The following is a 19,375-nucleotide window of genomic DNA, read 5'->3' as shown; positions in this document are numbered from 1 at the left end:
ATCACACCCTCAGTACAAGAATTAACCACAGACCTCAGAAGCATTCTTTCAGTAGGATTTTGTAAGTTCCAGTCTCCTTCCCTCCTTGAAGGGGCAGGTAACTTTATTGATTCCCATAATATTTTCAGTGTCTGGTATGTTCTTGGCATGTAGTAGGCACTTAATAAATATTTGTTGGTCTACTAACCCTTGGAATGCCAGCTAAACAAGTTTGTGAAGTTGCTGTGTTTAGAGAGTCACTTAAAATGGAAACACCTACCCCCTTGTTTTGTATTTTTTATTGTATTTTTTTCCGCTACCATTTAGTCCCCTTGTAACTACCTCCCACAATCACCACACTGTTGTCCATGAGTCCTTTTTCCTTCTACCCTCTCTTATTCTGCTTCTTCAATTATCAACACAAGTAACTGACCAAGAAGTACCACAATGCTTGTCTCTATGTGGCAGCAGAGGCATCAGATTGCTTTTTGTGACTGACAATGGCTGAAACAGAATAAATCGTGGGGGAGTCATCATTGGTTGTGACACAGACTAAATATGGTAATAAATAGTGTCCCAATAATTAATTCTACAAATATTAAAATGCTCCTAAAATCCCCAAAGTTATTTAGACTTTCCTGTTACCCTAATTTGCACATAGGCTTTCCCTGAACCATTCCAAAAAATTGAAACAGGAAAAGAAACATAAGACTTCTGAAGTACAAGATCACTTGTCAGGCCAACCCGGAAAGAAGCGTGGACACTAGGTTTTTGACATGGTTGTTCTTAGAGAATATAATTTTTAAAGATATAGATTCCAGGGTCCCGTCAGACTTACTAAATCAATATCAGTGGGATTGGGTCTGAGTTCTGTGTGTTTTCCAGATTCTGCACATACTTTTAATGCAAATTCCCAGGTAAGAGCTGTTCTGGGGAATAAGCTAGAAAGTATACATCTGTTTCAAGGGCAGACAGGAGTATTTGTTTTAGAGGACAGCAGAACATTTTTCATTTTTCTAGAGTCTCATGGTCTATGGGAAGAAATATGTTCTTATAGGAAAAAGGGCACATTGAGTCTGGCAACTTTCTTCAGAAATCCATTTCAATAGCTGTTTTCCTATCAGGACATTCTTCCTCATGTGAAACCTTTTTTTTGTTTGTTTGTTTTGGTTTGCCCTTTATGGAGAAAAGCAAAACAAAACAAAATTGATCATTATATTCATTTATTGGGTATGTGTACACCATGTCTTCATTATAGTGTCATTTTCAGATCCCAGTCAGAAAGTTCACATTATGGGTGAAACTGGATGAAGTAATTTTCTGACACATTCAACAACTGAGCCAATACATTTACAGTATGGTGGATTATGTAGCAAAACCCCAGTGCAGTCATTTCACCACCTCTTAAAGCCTCAGCTTTTGAGAGATATTATTTCCTAAGAAATTACTTTTTAAAAAATCTTTTTCTTTATAGTTTGTGCATTTGGTGTCTTTAACAAAATCCTCTCCTGCATCAAGGTCATCATGATATTTCCCTGGCTGGTGTGGCTCAGTGGATTGAGTGCCAGCCTGCAAAGCAAAGGGTCACTGGTTCCACTCTCAGTCAGGGCACATGCCTGGGGTGTGGGCAAGGTCCCCAGTGGGGGGCGCATGAGAGGCAACCACACACTGATGCTTCTCTCCTAATCTTTCTCCCTCCCAACCCCTCTCTCTAAGAATAAGTTAATAAAATATATTTTTAAAAAGGTTATGATATTTACCTATATTTTTTCTAAAAGTTAAATGTCTTTTAAAACTGTTATTCTTTGTCCCATTTTTCAAATTCGTATGTGTAATTAGAGCCCCATTCTAGACTCAAAATGGAATGTTACTGTTCAACACAGAGAATACTTCTGTATCTCTTCCTACCAAGTCTAGATAAATTTTTTTAAAATCCTCAATGCAGAATACAATAAAATGAGACTGTACAAAGAGGTAAAAATCTATGAAATGTGTTCAAAGAAGATAGCAGAACAGTATCAGCTAATGGAAATATGAATTATTTTAAAGTCAGTGTATATTTCCCCTGGAGATACTGAAGCAGTAAGAGTGCGCAAATGCAGGATGTGTGGATGTGTGGCTGGTAGTCATACTGTGGATGTGCTTATCACATGTTTGTCAGATGTCTAGGAGGGATATACTTAACATGTTTGTCCAGTGTCTAGGAGGGATATGCTTGTGTTTGTCAAATGTCTAGCAGGATCTTTAAGATGCCCTTGTGTAAAAGTCACCTTACAGCTCCATGTCAGGTCTAATTTTAAAAAGAAAAAACACCACCACCTCAGGCAAAGTCATCTTTTGATAAAATTTCTAGGTGTGTCATTTCTTAACCCCTGCTCTGGCCTCCCAAACCCACCTACTTTCTTAGGTTCTTGTCTCAGCTATGGAGCCAGGCTCCAGCTGCATTGCTTTATGCGTGTCTCTTATTTACTATCTTTGGCCTGCCGTGAGGATTGCATCAGACACCCCGTTTTGCCTACCTGTGACTGACTTGGCTCACTTGTATACCCTGTCTAATCAGGATTATAGGGCTTCCATAATCCTGAGTACCTTCTGTAATCCTGAGTAGGATCCTTAGTACCATCTCAAGCTGATGAGAAATAAATTTCCAGCCATAGCTTTCCAACGGTTACATGGTAGAGGCAGTTATTTGTGCTTGCAAAGCTAAACCTTAAGAAGATTTTTCATGTACTTAAATATTCTAATTGACAATCATCCCAGCAAAGGAGGCATTCCTATCTATATATATTAATCTATAATTCAAAGGTGTGACTTCTGTTAAGCTACCCTAGGCTTCATGAATAGCACCACCCTTTGTGGAAAGACCTGTATTTCTCTTACCAAGTAAATCTGATAGTTTGGTGGGCGCAAGGGATGATTCTGGTCCTTACCACTAACAGCTTCAACTTTCCCTACCATCTGCTATAAGAAGGTTACTGCTGTCACTGTAAATTAGTCTTGGATATAGAATGGGCCTCTGAGTGTGAGACAGAACCAATAGGGTTGGCATAGCTGCCTTGGTTTGCCCTTTCCTTCCTCACTACTTTCTGTTTTTTTCTGCAAGTCCACCTTCTTAGTCAAAAGGCACAACCTGACATCCTTTCATTTCTGCCACTTCCAAATTCCCTCTGCCCTGGATAGCCCCAAATCTGAGGCCTGGCCATCTTAGGTCCCCCCAAGTCCCCTCTTCTCTTACAGTAATTGCCTATAGATTCTCATCTGTGCCATGAAACACGCCCCTTGGTTAGCATTCTAAATGGAAGCAGAGTTTGTGCCCGAGGAGCTCACAGGCTACATGTAGATCTTATCTGTCACCAAAGCCTCTGCAAGCAGCCTAGCTATCTTTAAGAATTATAGACCTGGAGTTCTTTTCCATTTTCTTTACAGTCCCAGGTGAGCTATTACCACTCTCAGTGTCACATTTCTGCTGGTAAACCTCAACTCTACTAACCCTTGAATTAGTTTCTTTGTAAGCTCCACAAGGTATTCCAGTCACTTAGAGCTTACAGCTTTGTCCTGGGCATACAAGCTAGATCACTTAGGAGTGGCACCATCACACTGTGGGGGATATTCTCAGTAGCTCTCCCTGTCCTATGCCAGGAATCAGCATGTCCCCATGACCAAGGTGAAGCTTAATGTGAGTGGAGCTTCTGCCTCCCCAGCTATTCCCCAATTCTAGTAGACAGGCATTCACCGAGACTCCATAGGTGATGTTCCTCCTGAGAGGAACCTGGCCTTAGCATAACCTTTTATGTACATTTCAGAACCACAGAACCCTTGGTAAGCCTTCTGGGTCCTGCACCATAATATGCACATTGTATTAGTTTCCTATATTACTATAACACATTACCACACATTTAGTGGCTTAAAACAGCACAGACTTACTACTTTTTAAAATGCTCTTGATACTTTTATTTATTTTACTTTTTAATCTTCACCTGAGGATATGTTCATTGATTTTTAGAAAGAGAGGAAGGGAGAGAGAAACATCAATGTGTAAGAGAAACATTGATTGGTTGCCTCCCATATGCGCCCCGACTGGGGATGGAACCTGCACGGTAGGTATATGCCTTGACCAGAAATCAAATGTGCAACCCTTTTGATGTACAGGATGATGCTCAAACCAACTGAGCCACCTGACCAGAACAATAACACAGACTTATTATCTTACAGTTCTGGAAATCAAAAGTTCAAAATCTTCACTGGGTGAAAGTCAAGGTGTCAGCAGGGCTGGTTTCTTCTGGAGGCTCTAGGGAAGAACCTGTGTCCTTGTCTTTTCCCCGTTCTAGAGGCTACCCACATTCCGTGGCTTGTGACTCTCTTGTGCCATATTCAGAAACAGAAATATTGCATTTTTCTGACCTTTTTCTATAGTCACATTTCCCTCTGACCGCAGTTTGGAAAGGTTCTCCACTTTTAAAGATTCGTACAGTTACATTGGGTCTACACTTAATCACATTTGTTTTGCATACTTTTTTTTTCTAGCCTCTTTTGTCATATAAGGTATGTGTTAACAGGTTCTGTGGTTTAGAGCATGAATTTTGGAGGGCCATGATTCAGCCTACTGTACATATTTTCATAGGAACACCAAAAAAACAGATTATTCACAAACTAAATTAATGGCATCCTATAAAAGCATAATTGCCCTTAGTGTATGTCTTCCCAACTAGGTGATAAGACCCTTTTTTGATCCCTAGCATTTAGCTTATTTCCCGGCACACAGTCAGTGCTCAATAAGACTTGATAAGGATAAGGATGCTCTGTCTTGAGGGAAGGAGAACAAATTGTTTTTGTCCCCTTGGGGATGAGGAAGGTACATGGTAGCAGAGGAGTTAATACAGGATGTGGTCAGTTGTCAGAATTATCTTTGGACAAGCTAGTCTGACAGCATGATGTCTGGTAGAGGAGACAATGAATCAATATGCTCAAGTCAGCAAACTGATGGAGTAAGAGGGAAAGCTGAAGATTTGGTGGCAAAGTGCTAAGAGAGAGCAACTGTGCCACTAAAGCCGACCACTAATTTCTGTGTTCACTAGTCTTTCCTGAATCTGACTCCTCCCACTCTTGGCCCCGGCAGCGGCAGTTTTTGTGCACACACTCCAACGCCAAACCACCTGGGTCTGACCCTGCTTGGCGTTTTCTGAGTTTCCTGGATCTGCAGTTTGGTGTCTGACATTAACTTGGGGAAATTCCTAGTCATTATTGTTTCAAATATTTTTTCTGTTCATTTTTTTTCTTTCTTTTCCTCTGGTATTCCCATTATGCATATGTTACACATTTTATAGTAGTTCCATCGTTTTTGAATATTCTGTTAAGTTTTATCAGTCTTTTTTTTTCCTCTTGGCTTTTCAGTTTTGGAGGTTTCTATTGAAATACCCTCAAGCTCAGAGATTTTTTTTCCAGCTGTGTCTAGTCCAAGTCCATCAGAGGCATTCTTTATGTCTGTTACAGTCTTACTGCTAGCATTTCTTTTCTGGTTCTTTTTTAGAATTTCCATCTCTCTGCTTACATTGCCCATCTGTTCTTAAATGCTGTGCACTTTGTCCAGTAACGCCTTAGCATATTAATGATAGCTGTTTTTAATTGCTGGTCTGATGGTTCCAACATCCCTGCAATATCTGAGTCCAGCTCTGAAGCTTGCTCTGTGTCTTCTGTCTGTGATTTTTGCTTTTTCTATATCTTGTAATTTTTTCTTGGTAGCCAAGCACAGTGTACTGAGTAAAAGGAACTGCTGTAAATAGACCTTTAGTAATGTGAGATAAGATAAAGAGGAAGGAAAGTGTTCTATAGTCCTGTGATTAGGGCTCAGCTTTTAGTGTGCCTGTGCCTCTGGACTGTGAACTTCACCAGTGTTTCTCAGTGCCCCATACCCTATACCCTTAGGTGGTCCTGAAGGTGGTTATTTTCCTTTCCCAGGCTAATTAGGCTCTGATAAACCCCCAGCAGGTTAGGCTCTGGTTAATTAGTTTCTCTTGAAGGCACCTTGTTAAGAACAGGATGCTTAATATAGTATATTTCAGTATGGTTCCTTTTCCCTTCCCCCTGCCGGAAACATGGTGGGGAAGTGGGTGTGTGAGTCTTTCTAGTATTTACCACAAGACCCTGGTGGATAACAAGGAGGCAAAACTCACAAATATGTGGGGCGTGCGGTGACTTGGTTCCCCTGGAGTTTTTAACACTCAGAGTTGCCCACACTGCGTCCCCAGCAATTCATCAATTCCAGCTCAGGTTTTCCTTTCCTGGTGCTGGTTTCCACCAAGGTTGCTCATCCAGTAAGGTGGGATTCCTTGTATTTGTCTCTTGGTACCTCCAACTTCGGGAGCAGGATTTTGACCTGTGACCTCACTTCTCTTTTGGCTCTAAAAAGAGTTATTGATTTTTCAGTTCAGCTTTTTACTTGTTGTTAGGGGTAGAGTAGCAACTTCTGAGCTTCTTACATGCCCTACCAGAATCCAGAAGCCTCCTACCTTTTCATCACTGAGCTATGAAAAGACTCAGTAATTCTCTGTGAATTGTTGCTGGGTCTCTTTCCTCTAGCAGTTCTCATCTCTTTCCCTGGTTTACCCTGTTATCTCAAGCCTCTTACCCTGAGGCTCCCAGGAGCTATATGTCAATGGACAACCTATTCTGTTGAAAGAAGGTTCCCTAGCCAAAAATATAAGTAACGGGAATGGCTTGATTAGTCCTACCCTTTCTAATAAGAGTTTTCCATTCTGTCATCCAATCACCCTGTCCCTCTTCCTTTTGGTTTTTAATCTGACCCCTCTTCCATTCCAAAATATAATACGGAAGTTCTCACTAGCTTACCCTTTTTTCACAAATGTTTATTTTTTTTGGTATCTTTATTTCTATGGTAAAAAAATTTTTGTGGTAAAAAATTTGTTTCCTTTTACCATCCTTATGGTTTGGCACAGTTTTATATTTTGGACTATGGTTGGTCTGTGACTTCAAATAAAAGTCTCCTTCATCTTTAACCTTTCAAAAATCTTATGTTTTACATGTATTTTCTTGTGAATGGGCTTGAATTTTTTACTTCCTGTATTCTTTAAATGTTTTCCTTAGCCTTTTATTTAATGTGGGAATCCTTGACATATTAATATGCATTAGCCTCACACAGTAATTCTTTTTTTTTCAATGACTCTTCTCACTGCTGCCTTGTGTCACTTTATGCCTAGTCCTTCATATGGTCTAACTCCTTTCAGTGTTCCCTATTCCATATTATTTTTCTATGATAGTGGAATACTTTTCATCTCTATCAGAAAAAACTCAGCTCAAACAGACTCAAGCAATGAAGGTGATTTGTTGGCTAATAGAACTAAAAAGTCCAGAGTAGGATTGGCCTCAAGGTTGGTTTTATTTAATAGACCAACCATGTCATCAAAGACCTGGTTTCTTTACCTTTCTCTGCTCTGCCTTCAGCTTGTCAGCACTGTTCCAAGTCTGGTTTCTCTCAGAGTGGCAAAATGAACTCAGAAATCCAGGTTTCATATCTATATGCCATCCTACCCAGAAAGGGACAGAGTATCCCTTTTGGTGGCTCTTCCAATAATATGAGAAAGCTTCTTTGCTGGAAACCCAGTACTGTAAAGGGTACACTGTATGTTACTGAACAAAATTAGTCCAGATGCCCTTCCTGAACCCACATCCTGTGCCTTACATGTGGATTACATGAATCAATCATTGTGGAAAGAGGAATGGAATGACCTGATAATTTAGACCAAGCTGAGACTACTCCTAGAGGTAGGAGTTCAAATAACTTCTCCCTGAATGTGTAAGAGAAGCTGATACCTGACTGGAAGTCTAAAAACTATGAGGAAGGAGAATGGGGAAGATGGATGCCAAGTAACTAAGTAATGCCCCCTATCCTTGTGTGTAGTTACTTCAAAACTTAATAAAACCCCATTTTTATTTTATTTGTTCTGCTGCTCTAGTTCAAGGGCAAATTCTGACCTGCCACCTGTTTTTATAAGTACAGTTTTATTGAAATACAGCCGTACTTATTTAAAAAGTGTCATCTTTGGCTGCTTTCATGACACAGCAAAAGAGTTGAATAGTTGTGACAGAGACCATATGGCCTGTGAAACCTAAAGTATTTATTATTTGACCCTTTCAGAAGACGTTTGCTGACCCTTCACCTAGCAGATTAAATGTAAATTCATTCTGGATTTCAAAACCCTCTATCATCTATCCTCACTTCACTGATGTAATTCAGTTGGCATTATTCACTGTACACAAGCTCTCTAATCCGGTGGGATTGGTTTGTTCACCTGCTCCAAATAATGTACATTCATTCTCCACTTTTCCCTTTTGTTAATGCCTTATTCAAACTGAATGCTCATCTTCAGTCTTATCTCTGAAGGCCCATCTGTTTTGTTTTTTTGTGGGGAGGAGGTGGTGAAGTTATACTCAGAGACTAAGTCTGTCTTTACCAGCAATTTATTTGTCATAGGTATTCTGTGAGGATTATAATAATTTCACAAGTGAACAACATATAGGATAATATCTCTTAATAAGCCAAAAAAGGAAATAACATATTTCAAACAGTTGACAGATTAATCTTACTATTGTTCCAGGCAAGAGAAGCTAAAAAGAGTAAAGTTCAGATTTTCACTGACGTGTACCTTTTTATATAAATTTGGTTTCTCAGGAATGCCAGCTTCGCCAACTGAAAGCTGGTGTCCAGCTGCTAGTGCAAAGGTGAAAGTCCCCTGTTGCTACACGGAGCGCATTGCTAGGGACCTGAGATGCTGCTGATGGCAAGCATCCTTTGGGGGCCCCTGCGAGGTGAAAAGGGAGCAGTCCTCACACAGCGGAACCTAATGCCTCAGGGGTCCTCAGGAGAGATTTCTCGGTTAGCACAGAGTTGCTCCACCCAAACTGTAACTCTCAAATTAACCTCAGAAACTCTCAGTATTTATAGTCTAAATATCTCTTGGCCTTAACTGCTTTTCTGCATTTTTCTTACCCATAAGCCCCCAACACGGATCCGCAGCCACTGGGCTTTATCAATCACAGATGCCAATCCCGGATGATAGATTATGACATCCTGACAAAACTTACTTTATTCTTCTATCAAAGTAACTTTACTTGCAAAAACAACTGTTTTTGGTCTTTGTCATAAACAAGTAGATTAAAACTATTTAAGTCATAAATAAGTGGATTTGAAATCATATTAAATCAATACATAACAGTCCATCCTGTGGTTTTAAATCACTCACACACCAATTAATCCCAAGGGCCTACTGTCCTGTACAAATCTAATTTTACAAAAATATCAATCCACCCTGTGATTCTACATCACTTATGATCTAATCACAATCATAATTTTCTGCGTATTTTTCTTCTATCACACATTCATTTATGCCATAGTTTAATGACCAATTTAAGTAACCACATTCCTAATATTATCAGTAGGAGCATAGTAAAGAACTCTTTAACATGATGCAATATCCAATCATGAAAAGACCAAATATTAAAGTCCTTAAACCACTCAGTTAAGCTCCCTTGACCGTTGTGTTTCCATGTAAAAGCCGGTTTTACAGAAAGAAAGAAGGAGCTCCTGCCCTTTGCAACAGCTTGGATGGAGCTGGAAAGCATTATGCTAAGCGAAATAAGCCAGGCAGTGAAAGACAAATACCATATAATCTCACCTTTAACAGGAACCTAAACAGCAAAACAAAGAAACAAGTAAAATATAACCAAAGTCACTGAAATAGAGGACAGGCTGATAGTGACCAGAGGGGAGAGAAGAGGGAATTTCAGGGGAGAATGGGTAGAGTTTACAGGAACAAATTTAAAGGACACATGGACAAAAACTAGGGGGAGGGTGGTAATGGGAGGGAACTAGGGAGGGTTGGGTGGGTGGGCTGGAATGGGAGTAAAAGGGAGAAAACTGTACTTGAATAAAGATTTTTAAAAAAAAGTCAGTTTTATAAAACCCCAGAGGACACAACCTTGCACAGCAGTGTCAAGCACGTGTTTGATTGCCATACATCAGAATTTGAGGCTGTGATTGTTTTTTGAAAATTCATGTTTCTGTTCTCTTTTCACTTCCTGAAGTTATTTTGACTTTCTTAGGCTCATCTTGCAGATGTTCTTTTACTTGTCTTAAGTGTTCTAATGTATGATTTATACTTAATAGATTAATTCTAGGAGGTTCAGTATAGAATATTTTTCTTTTTATATTAATGGTTTCATTATCTTCCATTGACCTCAAATAATATCTTTTTCCTCCTTTTGTCACACTAATTACCTGTTCTATTTTTACACAACCCATCTTGTTGAGTTCCTTATTTTTCCCTTGACCCCAATAGGTTAGGGTAAGGTTTGGCTTAGAGTATACTATCATGGTCCAATTTCTCATATTATATGTTCTGACTGAGGAGGCATCAAGGCCATAGTCATGGGTACTTGTACCATAGGTATATCCAAAGCTCTAACAGTAATAAAGGTATTTTTGTTCCAATCCACTAACATCTCCTTAGGAGCATGTTTTCCTTTTATCATAAGGAGATATTTCTGTGGCTTGTAGGCTCCACTGTCCCTTTTGATATTGGGGAACCACAAAAGGTTAGTCACCCAATGTCATTTCTTCCCTTTTTTAAAATATATTTTATTGATTATGCTATTACAGTTATCCCATTACCCTTCCCCCTTCATTCCCCTGTTTTCCCTTCTAAGTGCCAATATTCTAACTTCACAGCTACCTAAGGAATGACAGCCATTAGGGTTGTGTGGTGTCTACTTGTGGTTGGGCCATCGCCTGCTATCTCAGGTGACCAGTATTGCCCTGAGGTTATAGCTGTGCTAAGAGCGTTCCACATATTAACCAATCTTACCTGAAGCAGTTGACCATCTACCCTTATATAAACATCTTTTATGTCATTTTTAGTACTTCATTATTTTTTAAGCATTTTCTCCAACTGCTTTATGTAGAGCTTCCCTTGCTCTATTTACTTCCATATGAAATTCACTCATGTTTGGTAATGTATTGCTAATTTAATCCATCTGTGTACCCAGCAGTGATAAAGCTGCCATTGCATGTGTTAAATTGAGATTTTTTTTTTTGTTTCAAAGTTTTAAAAATCTAATGTGACTTGATCAATTTGGAATTGGGAAGAAGCAGCTGCCATTGCTCCTCCAGTTAAACCTCCTACCAGTTTGCAAAGGAGCTACAAGGGTGCTCTTCCTTCCAGTGAATTGATCTTTGGCATGGGTCGTAAAGTGGGTGTAACAAAAGATGGATAAAACTGAGCAGAATTTGAGGATCTATTCCTGGCTTGAAAGTCTTGTACATATTAAATGTCAAGGTATAAGCTACTATTGCAGGTTACAATATGACTGTGAGACATTTTGTTAGCATACGTGCTCTTGGGATAGAAATCTGTGGTGGGATAGAGAAGCCTAATGTATATCACCATGGATAATGATATGCATTATATGCTCAATTTCCTATGTGTCCTGTATACACTTTACATAGTTTTCCTATTGTCTTGAAGTCTGGACGTAGAGTCCATGGATCTATTGTTAATTTTCTCATAGGTAATTATGGATTAAGCAGCATAAGAGTATAGTAAATGATCAATTTTTGGCCTATTTATATTCAAAAATATAATTGCCTAATTTCACTCATGTGGATGTGCTGTGCCAACATCTATTCCTAAAGTATCATCGTTACCATGGCCAGAACTTTGTATTTAGTGTTCCATGTGGTAAAGTCATCTCTACATTTTAATGGTCTTTCTAAGTTATCCCAAATTTTGACTTTAAATTTTCCTTCTCACTTTTGGTTTGCACCAGGTATTGATTCTTCATGAGTTCTGTTAGAGAAGTAAAGAAAGATTCTGCTCCAGTTGGCACTTTTGAGACATTATTAGTCTAACAAAGGTTTTACACTGATATGATCATGCTCCCAATTCAGTGAGATATGGTAAGGGAAGAGCACAAAAGTTAGTACCTGGTTGTCTCAATATATGTGCTGGGCTACAAAACCAAGAGTCAGTGGTTCAGGCCCACCTTTATCCTCTGAGTCAGTGTCTAACAGGGGCAGTTGTTCAGGATCCTTGTTGATTCTTATGGAGATTGGAGGGGAGGTTTCCATGGTTTCCTTAGCTTCCCTCAGCACTTATTTCCCATCCATTGAAGATTTCCCAGCAAGTGATAGTGCTGATGAGAAGGGTGGGGTGGCAGTGTTGGGCTTGGTGAGTCATCAGTTGCAATAATGGTGATCCCTGGAGGAAGCAGAGGATATCACAGAAGACAGTGGCATTCCAGCTTGGACTAATGGCACAACTGCTATTGCTGCAGCTGTCAGAAAGGAATCTGCAGCTGCAATGAGTGTAGCATGCAACAGTGAGCAATAAGCACAATGGTGTGGGCCGCAGCCAACATGTGGCACTGATCCAGTTAGAAATACAGTTGACCCTTGAACAACACAGGGCTCTGAACCCCTGCTCATTTAAAAATCTGCCTATAACTTTGGACTCCCCACAAACTTAACTACTAATAGCTGCTGTTGACCGAAAACCTTACCAATAACATGAACAGTTAACTCATATTTTGTATGTTATTAGTATTATATGCTGTATTCTTAAGATAAAGTTAGGTAGAGAAAAGAAAATGTTCTTTAAAAAATCCTCAGGAAGAGAAAATACATTTACTGTATATCTTGAAAATATCTGTGTGTAAGTGGACATGCACAGTTCAAACCTGTGTTGTTCAAGGGTCAACTGTATTAATAAGCTTCCTGATGCTTAGCAGATTTATGCCTGCAAAATAAAAATACTGCCCTATTAATTTCTAATTACATCTACTTGCTGTTCTTGCCACTTAAGGAAATTTATAGTTGGAGCCATTATTGTGAATGTTGCTCCAAATCATCACACAAGGGTAATATTAGTTATCTGATAATGATGCCATACAAAAATGTGTCCATTATTAAAACTGTATGGAGGCATCATATTATTTTCTTCAATTTGATGTAATAAGCCTTTTCTTTCAGTTACCCAGTAGGTTTTATTAGTGGCAGGTGCTATAATTCCCCCAGTACTATATGTATTATTATATATATATATTTTTTAAAGATTTTATTTATTTCTTTTTAGAGAGGGAAGGGAGGAAGATAGAGAGAAACATCAATGTGCAATTGCTGGGGGTCATGGCCTGCAACCCAGGCATGTACCCTGACTGGGAATCGAACCTGCGACACTTTGGTTCGCAGCCCGCGCTCAATCCACTGAGGTATGCCAACCAGGGCTTATTATATTTTTTAATTAATACTTTTTCTTTTCATTTATTTTTAAAATTAATTTAAAATTATAGTTGACATATTAATACAATATTATAGTAGTCTCAGGTGTACAAAATAGTGATTAGACATTTACATACCTTATGAAATGATCACCATGATAAGTCTAGTGTAACCACCTGTCACCACACATAGTTATTACAATTGACTATATTCCCTGTGCCGCACATTACATCCCCATGACTAGTTTTATAACTGGCAGTTTGTACTTCTTAGACACTTCCCCATCTTTATCCCATCTCCCACTCCCTTTTAAACTTTTTCATTTAGCCCTGCCTGGTGTGGTTCAGTAGACTGAGCACCAGCCTGTGAACGGAAAGGTCACAAGTTCGATTCCCAGTCAGGGCACAAGCCTGGGTTGTGGACCAGGTCCCCACTTGGGGGTGTGCAAGAGGCAACCTATCGATGTATCTCTTGCACATCAATGTTTCTTTCCTTCTCTTTCTCCTTCCCTTCCCCTCTCTCTAAAGATAAATAAATAAAATCTTAAAAACTTTTTTCATGTATTTATATTTTAATCCTTGCCTCATGTGAAAGATATATTTTTTGATTTGAGAGAGAGAGAGAGAGAGAGAGAGAGAAATTGATGTGAGAAAGAAACATCAGTTGCCTCCTGTATGTCCCCCTCCCACCCACTGGACCTAGGATCGAACCCATAATATTTTGGTGCTTGGGACAATGCTTCAACCAACTGAGCAACCCAGCCAGGGCCCATTCCCTTTTAGCTTAGATTCTGGGTTGTTGTTAATGCTAATTCTTATCTCTGTGGGTGATTGCAATATTATTCCAACAGGAGTTTTTCCATCCCTTTCATATATATGGTTTAGAGATCTTGCCACATCCCAGATTGCTTTAGTCCACACTTTCATATATAAATTGTTAGTAAAAAACCTGAGCTTTTGCACGACCAAACCGTTATACCTATCAATTGATCCAGAGACAGTTGGGTTGTAGGTTAAGTGGAAATTCCACACCATGCCCTGTTCTTTGGCCCAATCTTGTATTAGCTCTCTTACAAAATGGGTGCCCTGATCTAATTCTATAATAGTAGGGATAACTGTAGCAAGAAATCCATATTTTCAGCGCTCTGATGGTGAATTTTTTATCACTTTTCCTGCAGGTATAGGGTAATCCTATTGCAGACCATGTATCTACAATGGTGCATGCATATAATTTATTTTCTGATATAAACAAGGGTCCTGTATAATCAATTTGGGAGGGTCTGTCTGCTTTAATCTTATCTAAAGTATTCATTAATAACTTTCAAGCTTTAAACTTTCAGCAATTCTAACATTTGTTAATACATGTTTCTTTTTTCTAACCGTGGTCTGGAGCCCTGTGTGCCAGTGTGACCGGCTTGGTGATGTGCCCATGCTGTGATTCTGTCATTTGGCATGTCTGTGTTCAGGTTTTATGTTCCATTGTCCTTCCTGTTTATGTATGGTTGTAGAGCCACTCCAGAACAGGCTGTTGGAGTTTAAGAATAACTGGTTTATTTTCATCTAGTGGCTCTGTATTTTGTGTGGCCTAACAGATTGCCCAGGTAAGCCTTTTGGTTGGTTGGTATGTTCTCAGACCTTGGGAACTTCTTAGTCTAAAACCCATTTGGGTAAATTTGGAGTCCTGTAGTTTTAGTTCACAGTGCCCGTGTTGCAAACTCTTGTGAAGACAGGCATTCTAGTTTATGTTTAGAGTGCACATTTCCCAGTGTTTTACAAGTTCAAGTAGTGTGTTTCAAATAAGTAAAGGCTGCCTCTTCATTCTCTGCACATCTAAATTTCTTACTCTTTCTAGTCATTTCATAGATGGGTTTTAATATTTTTCTCATATATGTACTGTTTCAATATCCAAACAATCCTATCAGTTTCTGAGCTGCTGTGTTAGCATTAGGAGTTGCAAACTATCTTGTTTATGAATGGGTCTGGTGTTTTCCTACCTTCAGAGGACCAAATTATGCTTAGAAATTTTACTGTAGTTTGAGGTCCTTCAGCTTTACCTGAGTTGTCCATCCTCTGTAAGAAATTCAATCAAGTCTATTTCGACTCTAGTTTGTTCTTCTAAGTTATCACCATAAATAAGGATGTCATCAACCTAAGAAATAATGATTTGTGTATGTGTTGTGTATTCTTGAGAGGCCTGGATGTCTGTGTTAGAAGGTCGTGGGCTATCACTTGGGCTGTTAAGATAGCCTTGTGGTGACCCAATAAACTGATACTGTCTACCTGCCCATATGAATGCATGGGTTGGCTCTTTTTGTCCATAGGTATAGGAAAGGACATGACAGGTAAGTCTACCACTGTATTGTAAGTTGCAGATCCAGTGTAATATTATATATGTTAGTGCCTGCATCTGGGAATGCTCCCTCAGTTTTGGGAGAGTGTTTGTTTAAATTCCTATAATCTACTCTAAAACTACGTGATTCATCTGGCTTTTTAAAAGGCCAGATTGGATGGTTATATGGAAAAATAGTAGTAGGCACAATAATTTGTTCCTTTAGGAATCCTAGAATGTTTTCCTTAATAGGAGTATGTCCTCCATTAAAATTGTATTGGGATATATTTGTTATTTTAGGTGGGACAGGCAATTTAATTGCAGTCCACTTTGCTATAGCCAAATTAGTTTTAGGAACTGTTACATCTTTCTTTGTTACATGATGTCCTATTTTTTCATTCCAGAAATTTTTTCTATATTAAGACTTATAAAACATTTAGCATTAATGAATGGTCTATATCAATTGTTAGGAATCTATGTACCCACATGCTTGGAGTTAATTTTCCCTCTAATCTTTTGATTAGTCCGATTTTATTTTTAAAGTTTTCCAATTATTAGGGGGTGGAGGTGGGCAAAAGAGAGGAAAATGGGAACATCTGTAATAGTGTAAACAACATAATAATGTAAGCAATAATTAGGATATCCTTGTATCATTGTTACTTAGGATCCTGTACCTAATAATGTAGTAGTATGCATAGTGCTTTCATTTATAAAAGGTGTTTCTATTGAAATGGCCATAGTAACAAAAAGATGGTTGTCTCTGGCTTGGGCCAGGAGACTGCCAAGTTCCTAAAGGGTACTCATTGGATTTCCTCTCCTTTCTCTATAAGTGCTTGTCTATCAATGGGATTAGGTTTTATAAAGGGGTTAAATCTTTATAAAGATTTAATAATAGGTTATTAAATCTATTTTCTGTAGGTGTACTTCCCTAAAAGATTGGCTGTTTTTATGTCTCTGCCACTGTTAATAGTTCCTGGGGTTTCTATCTGGATATTTTTATAATTTGGATTAAAGGGTGGTGGTCTAAGATGCTCAGATGGCCAAAAGGGTCTTATAAATTTACTTCTACATAGTTTATGTTGATTTAGTTTATTTACATTAGATATAACCTATTTTATCTGTATGCATTAGCATTGAAGTTATAGCTTTTATCTTGACCTTGTTCTGAAGTCAGTGAGCTCTCCTGTGTTCCTGGTGCCTGAAAATAATGTAAATAATGCTGCCTTGTGCTGCAGAGGCGCATCTTTTAAGATGACTTTTAAAATGTGTTCTGTTGCTTCTGCCTGTGGTGATGAGGGTATCTGTCCCCTATCATAGGTCGTAGTCAATGTTCCTAATTTAATTATTATATTAGTAGTCTTCCCCTTCTGTTTCCCATGGAGATGTATTAGGTATCTTAATTACCAGGTGGCTGCTACTCAATCAAATCAAGACCTTTGTAAATTAATGTTATATTCTCCACGTGCTCTAAGGCATTGATTAAATTTAGCATCAGTGCTAGTAGGTCAGAGTTGCACAAGTATATATATTCTCTAATTTGTCCAATTAAATGCAAAATTCCTGAATACTAAAGTCTTGGTAATATAATATTTTGACTGTCTTGTAGATTTTTAAGCATTGCTGGACCAAGAGAAGACACTTAACTAATAGTTACTAGTCCTCTCAAACCCTGCCTCACACATATCCAGTGTAGCTTAATGCTTCAGTTTCCCAGGTGCCTCCTGCTTCTCCTAGCACCCTGCAATCCTTCTTCCCAGACACCAATGTTTAAACATTGAAATCAGATTATGTTACTCTTCTACTTAAAATCCTCCACTTCTGTGACATATGTTAGACTAGAGGTTGTGATCTGTCTCTGCCTAAGTCTCCCCATTCATCCCCCTTCACTTGTCAGAGGTCACTCAGCTCTGCTTTCTCCTCGTTCCCTCTTTCTGGAATGTTCTTTCCCACGGCATGAGTGTCTGGCTCCTTCTCATCATTCAAGTCTCAGTTCTCTTTCTTGCTCGACCACCCAGTCTATACTTGTCCCCCGCTTCCTGTGTGTGACTCCAGATCACATCATCTAGTTTCACTTCTCCACAGGATATGTCTTGTTCACCTCTTTTCTTCTATATGCAGGCCTCGTGAGCCTGCCTAATGTGGTCGCTGCACTACTTTCAGCCCCTGGAACAGTGCCCAGTGCATAACAGGTAATCAATAGCTTTGTGCGGAATAAATAACCAAAACCAATTACAGGCTTATTTTCTTTTGAAATTAAAAAATGAATTTTTACTCACTCCCATAAAAATGCTTTTACTAATCACCTACTTTCCTGGTATTACCACTTAGGGCTGCTATAACAAGTAATCACAAAATGAGTGGCTTAAAACAACACATTTATTCTCTCACCATTGAGGAGGCCAGAGGTCTGAAATCAAGGGTTGGCAGGATTAACTCCTTCTGGAGACTCTGAGGGAGAACCCAACTCGTGCTGCATCCCTAGCTTTTCCCGAAGTCCTTGGCACTAGAGACTTGTAGATGCGCCGCTCCGAGCTCTGCCTCCATCTTTGCATCACCTCCTTTGGGTGTCTGTTTGAGTCCTCTTCTTTATAAGGACACTGCCACTGAATTTAGAGCCCACCCTAATCCAGTAAGATCCCATCTCCATCTCTAACTAATTACATCTGCAGTGACCTTACTTCCAAAAAAGTTCACATTCTGAGGGTCTGTGTGGACGTGAATTTGGGGGACACTACTCAACCCACTACAGGGGTTCACAACACAACACAGAAACCAACAAACTATTTCTGCTGTAGTGTAGTGACGTAGATTGTTTTTTCGTGTCCAGCAACCATTCTCCCTTCCCGGGAACACCCCAGTTTCCTGTTGGGGAATTACCTCTCCAGTTGTGTGCAGTCTTGTAAGTTAATACTCCTTATCCCACTGTAGCCAACGGGCCGTATGTGACCCAAGGGAAGACAACTGGACCCTGGGATATTTTATTTTTCAAACCTTACTTTTCTTTATATTTTGGCAAGCTTTCAAGATTCAAGCTTGTATTCAATACTGGATTTCTCATGATTTTAGCACAGAAATCTGTGAAAGCAACAGAACACAGTAAACAGTCTGGGCTTGTAGAACTTTTAATCTTGAACAGAGACACACAGGACAGGAAGCACCTTGACGAGACCTGTGAAGTCCTTCACGCTGCCTGGACTCCAGGAGCTGCCTGCATTCCTGCCTTGCGCCCAGGCCTGGCCTCTAGCCCCCTGACCATCCCGTGAGCTCCCTGCTAACAGTCTGCCCCTTTTTGCTTAGGTTAGCCAGAATCCATTCCCATCACTCTCAACAAAAGAGACTCAACCATTACTCTGAGAGCCAAGATTTTTTTTCAGTACTGGTACAGGTTTTCATATTTACCTCTGAGTTCTCACATGAGTTGACTGCTACATGAGATACTACCTTCAAAATGTCAGATTCATCCAAAACCTACAAATTAGTGCAATTACATTTTATTATTAATTTATTTATAACCCATTTTGTTCCAAGAGGATTTTATTGTGTTAAAATATCCTACAAAGGTACAGCAAAAATTAAAAAAAAAACATTTAAAATAGGAAACAAAAGTAAGACAAAGAGAAAATAAGAATAAAAAGTGAAATGGAGACACAGGTGATCCTAGTCCATGAGATGGGGGGCCATGAGGGCCTAGACCATGGGTAAAGGCACAGTAACGTGAGAGGCGCACAGGCTGTGGTATTTGGCAACAGCATTGTCTACTGGAAATAGACCTTCTCAACC

At 39.2% G+C, this 19,375-nt stretch overlaps 1 long non-coding RNA gene across 1 annotated transcript; it reads right to left on the bottom strand.

The window, feature by feature from the left end:
* Positions 1 to 10,919: 10,919 nt before the first annotated feature.
* LOC118500075 lies at positions 10,920 to 18,106 on the bottom strand. The gene is made up of 2 exons (XR_004902605.1): positions 17,984 to 18,106; positions 10,920 to 12,345 (listed from the first exon to the last, which is right to left on the bottom strand). It is a non-coding gene; the product is annotated as an uncharacterized LOC118500075 (long non-coding RNA).
* Positions 18,107 to 19,375: the final 1,269 nt, after the last annotated feature.

Source organism: Phyllostomus discolor, chromosome 4, assembly GCF_004126475.2.
Source record: "Phyllostomus discolor isolate MPI-MPIP mPhyDis1 chromosome 4, mPhyDis1.pri.v3, whole genome shotgun sequence".
Classification (NCBI taxonomy): Eukaryota; Metazoa; Chordata; class Mammalia; order Chiroptera; family Phyllostomidae; genus Phyllostomus; species Phyllostomus discolor.
This window is presented reverse-complemented; position numbering and strand designations above follow the sequence as displayed.